We start from the raw sequence: 12,448 nt of genomic DNA, 5'->3' as shown, positions 1-12,448 counted from the left end.
AAATGGCGGAATTTGGGGAAAATGGGGAAATTTGGGAAAAATGGGGTGAATTGAGAAAAAAATGGGGGAATTTGGGTAAAATTGGATAAAAAATTGGGGAAAGTTGGGAAAAATGGGGGGAAATTTGGGGAAAATGGGAAAAAATGGAGGAAATTTGGGAACAATGGAAGGAATTTGGAAAAAAAATGGGGAAAAATTGAGAAAAATGGGGAAAAATTGAGAAAAATGGGGAAATTTGGGAAAAATGGGGGAAATGGGGGGAAAATTGGGGAAAGAGTGGGAAATTTGGGAGAAATGGATGAAAAACTGGGAAAAATGAGGGGAAATTTGGGAAAAACTTGGGTGTGCCCACCAGGTTCGGCCCCGCCATGGCCCCGATAGCCCCGGGATCAGGTGAGACCCCTACCCCATGCCCTGACCCCTCCCCCTCCCCGAGGTCACTGCCCTGACCCCCCGAGTCCAGGCTGTCACCCCTCCCCCACCCTGTGGCCCCTCCCACACTTTATGGCCCCTTCCCCATTCTGTGGCCCCTACCCCATTCTGTAGCCCCTACCCCACTCTGTGACCCCTCTCCCACTTCATGGCCCCTCCCCCACTCTCTGACCCCTCCCCCACTTTATGACCCCTCATCCACTTTATGGCCCCTCCCCCACTCTCAGACCCTTCCCCCACTTTATGGCCCCTCCCCCACTCTGTGGCTCCTGCCCCATTCTGTGACCCCTCCCCCATTCTGTGACCCCTCTCCCACTCTGTGGCCCCTCCCCCACTTTACGGCCTCTCCCCCACTCGGTGACCCCTCCCCCACCGACAGCTTCTCCCTGCAGAGAGAACAGCCAACACACTATTTCACTTCTCACTTTAACAAAGCTCTTTTCTCCTTCAAGCCCCTCAAAGGCGCCAAGGCCACATAGGAGGCCACACACAAACAGTACTCCTCTTCCCACTTGACTACACCTTCTCCCTCACTGTTCTACAGGGAACACCAGGAATCTGCTCGCAGAGGCCTCTCCTTTCCCAGCAGTAGCTCAGCACAAGGAGTTAAAGGAGCTCAAGCCTTAGGCCACAAGAGCTGACAGCGAGGAAACTTTGGGAGCAAACTAATGCTGCTAACACGGACCCAGCTGAATCCAGCACACAATCACAGAATCCAAGAGTCCTTCAGCTTGGAAAAGACCTCCAAGCTCACTGAGTCTTGTGCAGCCCCTCCCCGACCGCCTGCAGGGACTGGATGATGCTTTGCACAAGCACCAAAAGGAATGTTGTGAAAGCCATGGGCTGCAGGAGGACACAGAGAAGGGCTTGGTTGGGGCTGGGAAGGAGGGAGCTGGCGCTGGGGGAGCGGGGATGGAACCTCGGGGATGTGGCGCAGCAAGGACAGGGGCCCAGGCAGCTGGCAGGCGGCAAGGCCTCACCCCCTGCCCCAGCAGCAGCACCGGGCCCTGCCCAAGGCGCTCCTGCCAGGGGCTGGGCCCTGCAGGCAGGGGCAGGACCCACTCCCTGGGGCGGCCTTGCTGCCCCGGCCCTCGTCCGGCCCAGCCTCTCCCTGTGTGCATGCTCCCCACAGCACAGGCTGCACTGGGCAGCATCCCCTGATGGGCCCTGCAGAGCTGCCCCACGGGGACACTTCCCTTTTATGTCACAGGTGCCACAACCTGTCCCAGCCAGCCCTGCCCATTGTCCCCACCCCGGCTCAGTGACTCACAGTGGCCCCTGGCAACCAAAGAACCAAAGCCCCACACCCCCAGAGTGCAGCCCTACCCATGTGCAAGAGGCCCCCAAAGGGTTCCCTGCATAAAGCAGCCCCTCCAAACCCTTGTCAGATAGAAAACTGGGGGACGTGACCCTTGGATGCTTTTAGGACAGAGATACAAGCTTTTCTTGAATAATGGAGGGGGTCACTTTTTAATTATTAATATTTACAGTTATCCATTTGGGGACAGGATGTCCCACAGGGGGCTGGGGGGGCGGAGGGACCCAGGAATCTCGTGGTAGGACACTGGGGAGTTCCCAGTAGTTTCTTGGGGGGGTGGACCCCCAGCAGTCCGGGGTGGAAAAATGGACGGAGGAATCCGCCGTAAAGGGTTGGTGACACCCAAAAGACTCTAGGAGGGGGTCGGGAGGGGCCCCGGAGTCCTGAAGAGTGTTTGGGGGTCCCCAGGAGGGAGTCTGGGAGTCTGAGGTAGTCCCAGGAGATTTTCAAGTGTTAAGGGGATGCACAGGAGATTTGGGGGAGGAGGGGGAAAGGCGGAGGGTCCCCAGAAGTCTTGGGGGGGATCTGGGCGGTTCCCGAGAGTCTTGGGGGAGATTTGGAGGGGTCACCAGGAGCCCCCGGACCCCCTGAACTCACCCCACACCACCATGGCCTCGTTGGGGCCGCACGTGAAAAACAGCACGGCGGGGGGAGACCCTGGGGCCGGGATCGATCGGGACCAATCGGGTTCAATCCCGATCCTCCCCTCCCCCGCCATCACCGCCCCGCTCCCGGCAGCCCCCGCGGAAGTTTCGACATTCTATTGGGTGACTCACCGGCACAAGGACAGGGGCCCAGCAGAATTTGGCAATGACGTCATTCCAGCAGAGCCGTTCTATTGGTTGCGACCCACGAGGGAGCCCCAAAACCTGTTCATGGCTTGGGGGGGAAGGACAGCCGGCACGACCGGGAACGGGGGTGCAGAGGGTGTTCAAGTGCCCAGGAAAGGGGCAAAAAACTTTCCCCTCTCCCTCCCAGTGCCCCCTCAGCCCATCCCAGTGTCTCCCCTCTCTACCAATGCCCTCTCAACCCATCCTGGTCTCACCCCTGCTCTCCCAGTGCCCTCTCAGCCCATCCCGGTCTCTCCCCTGCTCTCCCAGTGGCCCCGTCCATCGAGGTCCCAGCCCGGCCCTGCCCCCTGCTCTGCTCCGGCCTGGATTTCTCCCCTGCAGGGGCAGCTGAGGTGGCTCCAGGGCGGGCGGGAGCTTTCGGGGCAGGGGGTGGCTCCTGACATGCTGCTGGAACCGCCCCTGTCTGGGCGGGCCCGTCAGCCTGGGGCACCTCCTCACCCGAGCCTGGGGGACGGGCCGGCAACTGGGAGGGGCTTTGGGAAGGAATGGGGAGGCTAAGAAGAGGTTGGAGGTCGTGGGGGTAACTGGGAAGGTGTTTGGGGGAGTTTGGGGGTTTGGGAGGGAGGTTGGGGAGATTGGGGCAGCTGTGAGGGGTTTTGGGGAATCGTCAGGGATGTGGGAAGGAACTGGGAGAGAGTTTGGGGGCATACTCAAGGGGAAGGGGGCAACTAGGAGAGGGTTTGAAAGGTCCTGGGAGGTCTGGAGGTAACTGGGAGGGGTTTGGGGGCATCTTGTGGGTTTTTGTGGGTCTGGGAGGCAGTCTGGGGGCCTCGGAGGGTTTAAGGGGAAGTTGGGAGTGTCCTGTGGGACCGGGATGGGATTTGAGGGTTCCTGGAGGGGCTGGGAGGGCTTTATGCCTTTATCCTGCGGGCATTGTCTAGTATTGATGGGGGTAATCCGTGAGTTGACTGTTTCATAATCATCCAAATTTTAACAAGACTTTGAAGGTGGTCAACCTCAGTTTGAAGCAGCTCATTTTTAGCAACAAATTTATCCGATTTTTCTCCTGTTTCCCTCTCAAAGGCTAACGATGACTTCAACACCACATTTTCTGATTTCAAAACAGTAGACTCAACATCAGAAATCCATTCATGACTTCCCTGTCACCACTCCATCTGAATGTCTGTGCACTCACTGTGACCTGAGAGAAACCTGCCTGTTTGCAGCTCACTGACTGGGCAACTTTTCTTTTTGCAGGTGGAAAAGGGCAGATAAAGAAAAAACAGATGGGTTCAGCAGAAGTGATGCTGCTTCTGTCAAAAGCAGAGCAGAGGCCGACAGCACTTTAGGAAGTTGCTTACAGAAGCACTTGTGCATTCCAAGTTACAGCTCAGGAGTCTCCGTGACTTGTCCAACATGGGAGCTCCTTTTCCATTTCTCAACCCCCAGATTCCTCAGGAGTAGGAAACTGAAAACACTGACTCAGAAAAACTCCATTCCTTCCTAATAATTGTGCTTTGTCCTTCCCATTTGACAGTGCTCTTTGAAATGTGCTGGTGTGATCTGGATCTGGGAGCAGCCCTGACCTCCCACAGCCCTGACCACACACACCTCATCCAACGGTAGGAAGAACCTACCTGGCTCCTGCTGGGGTTCTCTCCACCCACCAACAAGCTTCTCCCTGCAGAGGGGTGGGCAACTACCCAGGTAGGATGAGACCTGACCCCAGCAGGCAGCAAAGTCCCTGCCCTGGCACAAAGAACCCCGGAGCACAGGGACCCTGCTCTGCAGGACAGCCCCGGGCATCCCTGGCTGCACCCCCACCTTCCCACCCCGCAGCCATCCCTGGGAGAAGGAGCCCACCTGCGCTGTCCCTCTGACGGCGCTGCAGGGAAGGCCTGCCCTGGAGAACATCCTCCTCCGGCGCAACAGAGAAACTGGGAGAGTCCTGACAGATGTGCAAGGCTGTGGGATGTGGTAGCTTTAGGAGATTCCTCCAGGAACACAAGCGACATTGCCCTGCACCTGTAGACTCACTCTGCAGAGGAGTGTGAAGTTGTGTCCCCAAGTTGTGTCTCAGCTGAACACCTCCCATCTTTCTGCTGCCTTTAACCTCCCTTTGCCTTTCTTCTCTTCTCTCGTGCCTACAGGCAGTGCCCTCGGCCCTGCTGGGCTGTGCAGAGGAGCTGCTCCTGGGCAGAGCTGTCTCTCTGCAGTGCTGCCCGCTTGCCAGGATTTCCCTGTGTGCCAGGAGCCCGGCCCAGCTGAGCAGCACAGCAAGAGCCAAAGGCAGCCCTTTCTCTGCCCCTCTGGGTTCCCCGCAGGTGTCCCTGGGGCTCCAGAGGAACCTACTGTGGAAAGACTGAAGGAAACAATGATGTTCCCTCTTCTCACCTCTTCAGTGACACTTCTTTCCAGCAGTGACACTTCTTTCCAGCAGTGACATTTCTCCTCTTAGAAAATTACCAGGGTATGATGATCACCTTTTCTAGTTTCATCATTACACAGGACACCAGGAGGGTGACAGCAAAGGATCTGGTAACTCCCTGGCACAGCAGGGGTTTTCCTGGAGTCACACAGAGAAATGTGTCAGGGCTCTGAGAGGTGTCCAACCCTGAGCTGGACTGATGCACACACGGGGGTGTTCAGAGACACGAGTCCTTCCCTGGCACACACACAGGCAGTTCATTGCTGCAGGGACAGTGTCTCCTGGGCTCCTGCTACCACTCCCAGAACCTGGAGCCACCTCAGCCCTGTAATGCTCCCACCCTGCCCACTCCTACACTTCAGATGAACATTGGGGTTTTCTAGTCACTGGAACTGCCCAGACCAGCCCCTCCCTGGTCCCCCCATCTCCCTGCCCCGCCCCAACCCAGCAGAGCAGCACAGTCGTTTCTGGTCCTGCAGTAAGAAAGGGAGGCAATAGAGGACAGGGACAGTGACTGCATGTCTGGACTGCTCAGGAGATCATCAGCTCAGGCGGCAACTCCTGCAGCCCCAGGGCCAGACCCTCTTCCCAGTGGCCCAGGTAGCTGCTGCCACGTGGGCACAAGCTCTGCTGCCCAGGAGGGTCCTGTAGTGAAGGGCTTTGCAGATGGCCACGTAGCGGTCATAGGACATGATGGTGAGAAGGGCAAGCTCCGCTGTGATCAAGAAGAAAAGCAAAAAACACCTGTGCAGCTCATCCTGAGTAGGACATGCCCCTGGTGTTCCAGAGGGAATTGGCCATGGCTTTGGGGAGAGTGGTGCAGATGCAGCCCGGGTGTGTGAGGGAGAGGTGGAGCAGGAAGAAGTCCCTGGGGGGTGTGCATGTGGTGGTGCCAGACTACGGCGCTGAGGATGAGGCCATTGCCCAGGAGGGCAGCCAGGGAGATGCCCAGGAAGAAGCAGAAGTGCAAGAGCTGCAGCCAGGAGGAGGAAGTGGGGGATGGAGCTGCTGTTGGACATGAGCTTCCTCCGGGCATCAGGAAATGTCCAAGGAGGAAAAGGCAGTGAAAACTTTGGGACAGGTTTCCTAGATCAAACCCATGAATTCCTCTGAGCATCTACCCTCATCCCAAGTATCTGCAGTCACACATATATAGATTCTGGACTGTGGAAGACAGGCTTAGCATGACTTTAAGATGATTTCTTCTCACTTTTTTGATTTATTTTTCTACTGCCAGGTCTGAGAGGGGCATCGTGGAACCAAAGGAACCCTGAGACATTTCAGAATCCCACATGCATTGGGTCTGTCTGAGCTGGAGTTCATTTTCTCACTGCAGGCGTCACAGTGCTGTGCTTTGCATTGGGAGCTACAAAGGGGTTAATCACACCAGTGCTTTGGCAACTGCTGAGCAGGGCTGGTGCAGCATCTGCATTGTCAACTTCGTCCCCTGAATCGGGGGCAAGATCATGGGAGGCGATACAGACAGGTCAGTTGAGCCAAATGGACCAAAGGGACATTGCAGAATATATGGCGTCAGCTCAGCTACAAGAGCTCAGGAAAGGAACAGGAAAGGGGGAAAATCCATTTTTTTACGATACATGCCTTCTGAGCGGCTTCTCTGTGTGGTGAAGCCCTGCTTCCCATGAAGTGGCCAGGTATCGCTGTTGACAGGAAGTAGAGAGAAAATCTTTTTATTTTCCTCTTCACTTATGCATGCGCAAACTTTGGCTTTTGCTTTAGTAAAGTGCCTGATCTCAAGGTAGAAATAATTTTCCATCTTATTCTGTCTCTTCTGTCTGGCTGGGAAGGGCAGCAATAGAGCAGCTTGGTGGGCACCTGGCATCCAGGTAAGGTCAACCCACTGCAACATTGCAGGGTCTCATGGAACCAAAGGACTGCTGGGAGACTGGGGGAACTCACGGAATCAAGTGGCCGTCGTGGCACTGCCCTGCATCATAGAAGCAAATGTTCCCTGGGAAACTACAGAAACCAGGGACTTAAGGGACATCATTGGGATGTGTGGGACCTCATGGAATTAAACAAAGCGTGGGATATCTTTGGAACTTCATGGAATCAAAGGGATAAAACAAAAGAATTAAACCCCATGACCAGAAACCATTGGATCGAACATTTCTTTAATATGCCAGCTGGGGATTCGTGGGGGTACTCTACCATGCATGAATCAAAGAATCAGTATAAATTTTGGAGTATAAATACAGTGATACTTGAAAGACCCTCCCCTTCACAAGCAGTCCAAAATTCTCTTCTGATTTTAGGGTCAAATAGCCTCTTGGATTTTATTCGTGGAGCAAGACTGCCATCTAGCGTCCATTTCTTCTGGGAGGGGCAGTCATTTTCACAGAGTGGTCTTCTCCCTTAGCAGGCCTCGTAGCATCTCTGATTGATCTATCCGACCCCTAATCCCTAAACTAAATGCTTTAGGACCAGCTAAGACGTGTCTTAGAACTTCCCATTTGCTTAAACAATGTATAATTGACCTTCTTCTTAACAGAACAATCTCTTATTAAAGAAGTTTTCTGAGGCCTGTAACCTAATTAATTGAAGATGGGCATATGATACACTCTCTATTAGTTTCCATGTATCATCTACATTCTCTCTCCTACAACTAATTGTAGTCTTAAAAGAAAAGAAAAGACTTCTACCATGCCAAGAAAGCAAACCCCTTTGTTGATTAGGATTTTTATCTAAGAAAAAAATCCTAATCAACAAAGGGGTTTGCTTTCTTGGCATGGTAGAAGTCTTTTCTTTTCTGATTTACCAAGCCATTAAGGATGGAGATCCTCTCTCATTTCAGTGCCATTGTGACAATATGGGGCCTCATGTAACACATGGAACACAGAACACTGCACATTCCCAAGCAATCAAGGGGCCATTGTAACACTCCAGGGCCTCATGGAAGACGGAGGCCCTGCAGAGAGACCTCAAATCAGAGGTTTGGGCAATCCTCAACCAGAGGAAGTTCAACAAGGGGAAGTGCCAGATTCTGTCCCTGTGATGGGGCAACCCCGAATGTCCGGACAGACTGGGAATGATATTCTGCATAGCAGCGCTGGAAAATGGCCTCTGGGGTCCTGGTGGATGGCCAGTTGGCCAAGAGTCAGTGGTGCCCTGGCGGGGGCTCCCTGCTCGGTCACAGGAGGGTTTTCAGACACACGAGTCCTTCATTTGCACACAGACACAGACAGTTCATGGCAGCAGGGGCAGTATCTCCTGGGATTCCTGCTGCCACGCCAGGAGCCTGGATGCACCTAAGCCCTTGTGGGGTGCCACCTGCTCTGCCACTATCTGAGATGCTCCACCGCCTGAGAGATGGAAACGCGGAGCTCTGTCCAAGAGAAGCACATCCCAGAGCTGCACGCATGGGCTTTGCCAGGATTTAGAACCGTAAATGCAATGTGACACCGAGACACTCTTTGTCCCACCTAACTTTAAGGTCTCCCCAGGAGGTTGATGGCAATTGTTCTTGCTCAGGGTCATCTCCCCACACCAACAGCAGGTGTGTGCTCAAGACTTGTCTGTGCAATGCAAACAGATACACCCTGTCTAGTTCTTCCAGTCTCTCCAAGGAAGGCAAAAGAATCTCTGTGTGCCGGGTGAGAAGCCAGTGCTGGAAGTTGTGGTTCTATTGTGAGTGCCAAGAGCTGATGGTAGGTCTGTGATGAATGCCCCGAGGAGATGACCTGGGTTTTCCAGTGCACATGGCAATAGATCACACCCTGCTTTGGTGGTCATTTATGTCCTACGGAACTGATAGAGATGGGAAAGAGAATGAAATTTTTGAATGTGCCTCTGAGTGCCCCTCAACCTGCTGCAAATGTGCAGATTCCAGTACATCCAGTTCAGGTGTGAGAGGCTGTTCCCTGGTCCTCTGAGCAAGAAGAGCTGGACAAGGGACACAGCAGAACTCGCTTACTGAGACTGCATCTCCATGAATCCCAAAGCAAGTGCGAGGGGTTATGCCACGTCCGAGTTTTCTCAGGGGAAGGTGTTTATCCCATGCACTACCTCCCCGTGGCAGAGGTGCCACAGCCCCCGACAAAACCACAAGTGGGCTTTGTCCCTAGTAAAAGTGATCCTACTGCTAGCAGGGATGATCCACGGGAAAGGCCAGGAGAGGTTGAGCCCGGAGGGCACTGAGCGCGGACGGACGTTCTGCCTCTCGTGCCCCTCGACCATTCTCGCAAGCCCAGCCCGGCCCCACCAGTTCTACGGTGCAGAGCACGGACGACCGTAGCGCTGCCGCCACGGTCGCCTAGTCTCCGCCACCAGCCAGCACCCGAGGAGAGCTCGAGAGACGCCGGCACCTGTCCCAGCCCCGGGGCGGATTTGTCGGAGGAGGACAGGGGAGGAGGGAGAGGAAGGCAGAGGAGGCGGAGAGGAGGTGGCCCACCAGGAGCAGAGAGGCGGGGCTGGCGGGGGCAGCGAGGTGCCGGGAAGCCGATCGGTGGCTGCGGCGCTGTCGGGGAGCGGGGCTGGCGGAGCTGGCCGCGGTTTTGATCTGTGCGCAGGGCTGGCGGTCGGAGACCGTAGGGGCCGGGGCAGTCCCCTGGGGTGGACTTGCATATTCCTCGAGGCTGCCCTCCTGTCTGGTAGGTTCTTCACAAAGCTCTTCTCCCGAACTATCTTCCCAGCCCTCCCTCCCTCTGGTCCATAAAGTATTCCCTGGGAACACTCATCGTTTTTTTCTTTGTCGAGCCGTTATTCTTTCCTTGCTTTACTCTTTGTCCTTCAGTGAATTCGTGCAGTGTGTCCTTCCCCTTTCCGACTTTTCTTCCTCTCTTCGCTTGGCTTAATCCCGCAGCTTTCCATTCTTCAGTGACTTCACCAATCCACTTCTCTTTTCCACTCACCTCTCTCCAGTAAATATTAATGGACATTTCAACTACTACACTTCTTTACACCCTCTTAAAATTCTTCTCCGTATTGGCTTGACTGCTGCTGTGCCCTTTGTTTTGGGAAAAAACATCCAGTGCAAAAACACTTCCGACGGCTTTTCTTCATCTCCCTGCCAGTGTCTGAAGGTAGAGCCCAGGTGCAGCAGGACCCAATGGTAGAGACCACCGAGAGCAGTGAAATCACCAAGTGCTCACACGCCAACATACGAAATGCTGAATTTATCCATTGCTACCGGCAACTCCCGGGTCACAGCCCCGAGCTCCTCGTACGCACTGCTAAATGGTCCAGAGAGCTGTGGACACCAACGTTGTCTGGCTCTCCGGACCCCATCATGGGAACACGGTTCTGTATTCCTGGGCCCTGGCGGACTCATTTACACTGTCGTCTTCTGAGATTTCAGGGGATTCTCTTAGAAACAAAACTCGGTTAATTGGTTCTACGGCAGAGCAAATTAGCACCCTTATGAAAACAAGGTTTTTTATTCCTATACAGAACGCAGGCTTGCGACAGAATGCCTGAGTGCAAAGTGATTTATACAGTTCAGGGCAGCGAAAATCTGGGCATCCTGCAGTCAACTGCCATATGTGTTCCTAGCTTCTCTTGAGGCATCGTCTCCTGGTTACTCTGATCCACTCCAGGCAGGAGCCGCGATTCTCTAGTTCATGAAGATCTTTCTCTTTGGATAGGAGGAGGGGTTCTTGCGTTGCCTGGAGTGTGGAAAAGACAGAGAGTAAGGGTCCGCAAGATTTGGAGTGTCACTCGTCAAGGATCTGAACACTACATCTCGGACGTGTTGTGAAGAAGCTGTGAAGGCAGACAGTGCGAAGGAGCGAGGTGCAACCAAGCCAGACCAAGCGTTAGAGGTGGTGAGAGAGGAAAGCAAAGCAGTAAGAAAGGAGAGACCTCCAGCCATGTGGCCCTGGCCTCAGGAAGGATGGTTGCAGGACCATCCTTCATTAGCCTCTCAGTAAAAATGCAGAATTCTCAGCTTCCTCTAAATGTGTTATCCCTCCTCTGATACTTAAGATGGTAGAAAATTTTCAGGAGCACACAGACATAAGGAGGGTGAACTCGATAATGCTCTTCCACCTGGGAAGCATGTGAAAGCCTCTGTTTCCTGTGGTGTGATGGGTGCCTGGGATCCCTCTGGACTTGGTTTAGGGAAGGGGCTGGGTGTAAGGGTCTCCATCTGCCAAGCCCCCAGACATTCAACTGCCCTGGATGGGTCAGGGTTCTCCTAGCCCCACTACTCGCAAGCAGCACTCTGGCAGTTTCCCCATGTGCTCCCTGCATGTGCGTCAGGGTCTTCATCCTGTCCCCTGCTCATCCCTCAGTACATTCCCTAGGGTATATACTCTCCTTGCCATCGCTGGAGCTGGGATATCCAGCAGCCCTGCTGGAGCCACATTCCTCTCAGACCTTGCGTTTTCGCAGAAGAGAAAGGCAAATCTAGAGACACTGGGCTGCTGCCCAGCAGGGCTCATCTCCCTTTCCCGGGGAGCTGGGAGAGAGGTATTCTTCCCAGGCAGATGAAGACGGACAGAGGAAAAGCCACAGAAGCGGAGGAGACACGTGTTCCCCGAGGAAGCTGCAAGCAGCCCAGAGAGCTGAGGACAGCACGGGAAGATGTGAAAGATGCAGAAGGGTAGAAGCCCGGAGTTCCCAAAAGCACATCTGTGGGTGTGCAGCAGAGCAGGTGATTGCAACTGGGGAGGGGAGGACTGCACTGCGAGCTGACCGGGAACAATCTCTGCCCATGAGTGAGACCCCAGAGCCAGGCAATGCTCAGAATGCCATCGGTTGTGGGAGCCAGACGGGCTGCTTCTTGGGGAGGGAGAAACCCAAAGAGAGCATTTGAGATACTGAAAGTACAGTTCATTTCTCGGTCCTCCTGCTTCCTTTGCTCCCCCTCTAAGAGATTCGTTTCTGGCAGCTCTCTTCTCTCGGCACAGGGTGAAGATTTCTGACACTCTCAGCAAACAGGCAGGTTTGTCTCAGCATGAATTTTGGCTACCTCGTCGTCACTTTCTGCCTGGTACACCTCCTCTCTATATACCAGCTTTTCATAAATGCATTCTTTTTCCTCCCAGGAAATATTCAACTACCTTTTCAGGCCCCGTGGGGGAATACAACTGAATAGAGAAACATCGCTGCAGATCATGTACTTGCTGTCTTTCATGTGTTCACTCCAAGCGATCTTACTTCTCTAAAGAAATAAAGAGGGAAAGAAGAGAAAGCTCAGGCCTCCTTCTCTCTCTCTGCTCGCCACTTCAACTTCGCTATCCCTCTCCGTCTGTCCTCTCCTCCACATGCTACCACCAAAAGATATCTCAGCTCTCTCTGCAGTCACGCATTTCTCCTTTTCAAAAAATCAGGAGATCATTCCAAAGCTGCTCCAGGTCTATCAAACTCTCATCTCACTAACTTTATTAATGCATCCCTTTCTGCCTGCAGGCTGCCTCTGGCACGACTTCCAGTTTTCCCCGGCTGGCAACATATTCAAATCTCTCTGTTTGCAGTGGACCATGGCTTACGGGGGTGGCGATACACCGGGAGACCGAT

At 54.0% G+C, this 12,448-nt stretch overlaps 1 long non-coding RNA gene across 1 annotated transcript; it reads left to right on the top strand.

Moving 5' to 3' along the window:
• Positions 1-4,226: 4,226 nt before the first annotated feature.
• Positions 4,227-6,881, top strand: LOC127462156 (uncharacterized). Its single transcript, XR_007900324.1, has 4 exons — positions 4,227-4,248; positions 4,866-5,011; positions 6,207-6,455; positions 6,845-6,881. It is a non-coding gene; the product is annotated as an uncharacterized LOC127462156 (long non-coding RNA).
• The last annotated feature ends 5,567 nt before the right edge of the window (positions 6,882-12,448 follow it).

This window comes from Manacus candei, unplaced genomic scaffold (genome assembly GCF_025592945.1).
Source record: "Manacus candei isolate 608988 ecotype Guabito, Panama unplaced genomic scaffold, ASM2559294v1 h1tg000119l, whole genome shotgun sequence".
Taxonomy (NCBI): Eukaryota; Metazoa; Chordata; class Aves; order Passeriformes; family Pipridae; genus Manacus; species Manacus candei.
The sequence above is the reverse complement of the archived record's forward strand: the minus strand, read 5'-3'. Positions and strand labels throughout refer to the sequence as shown.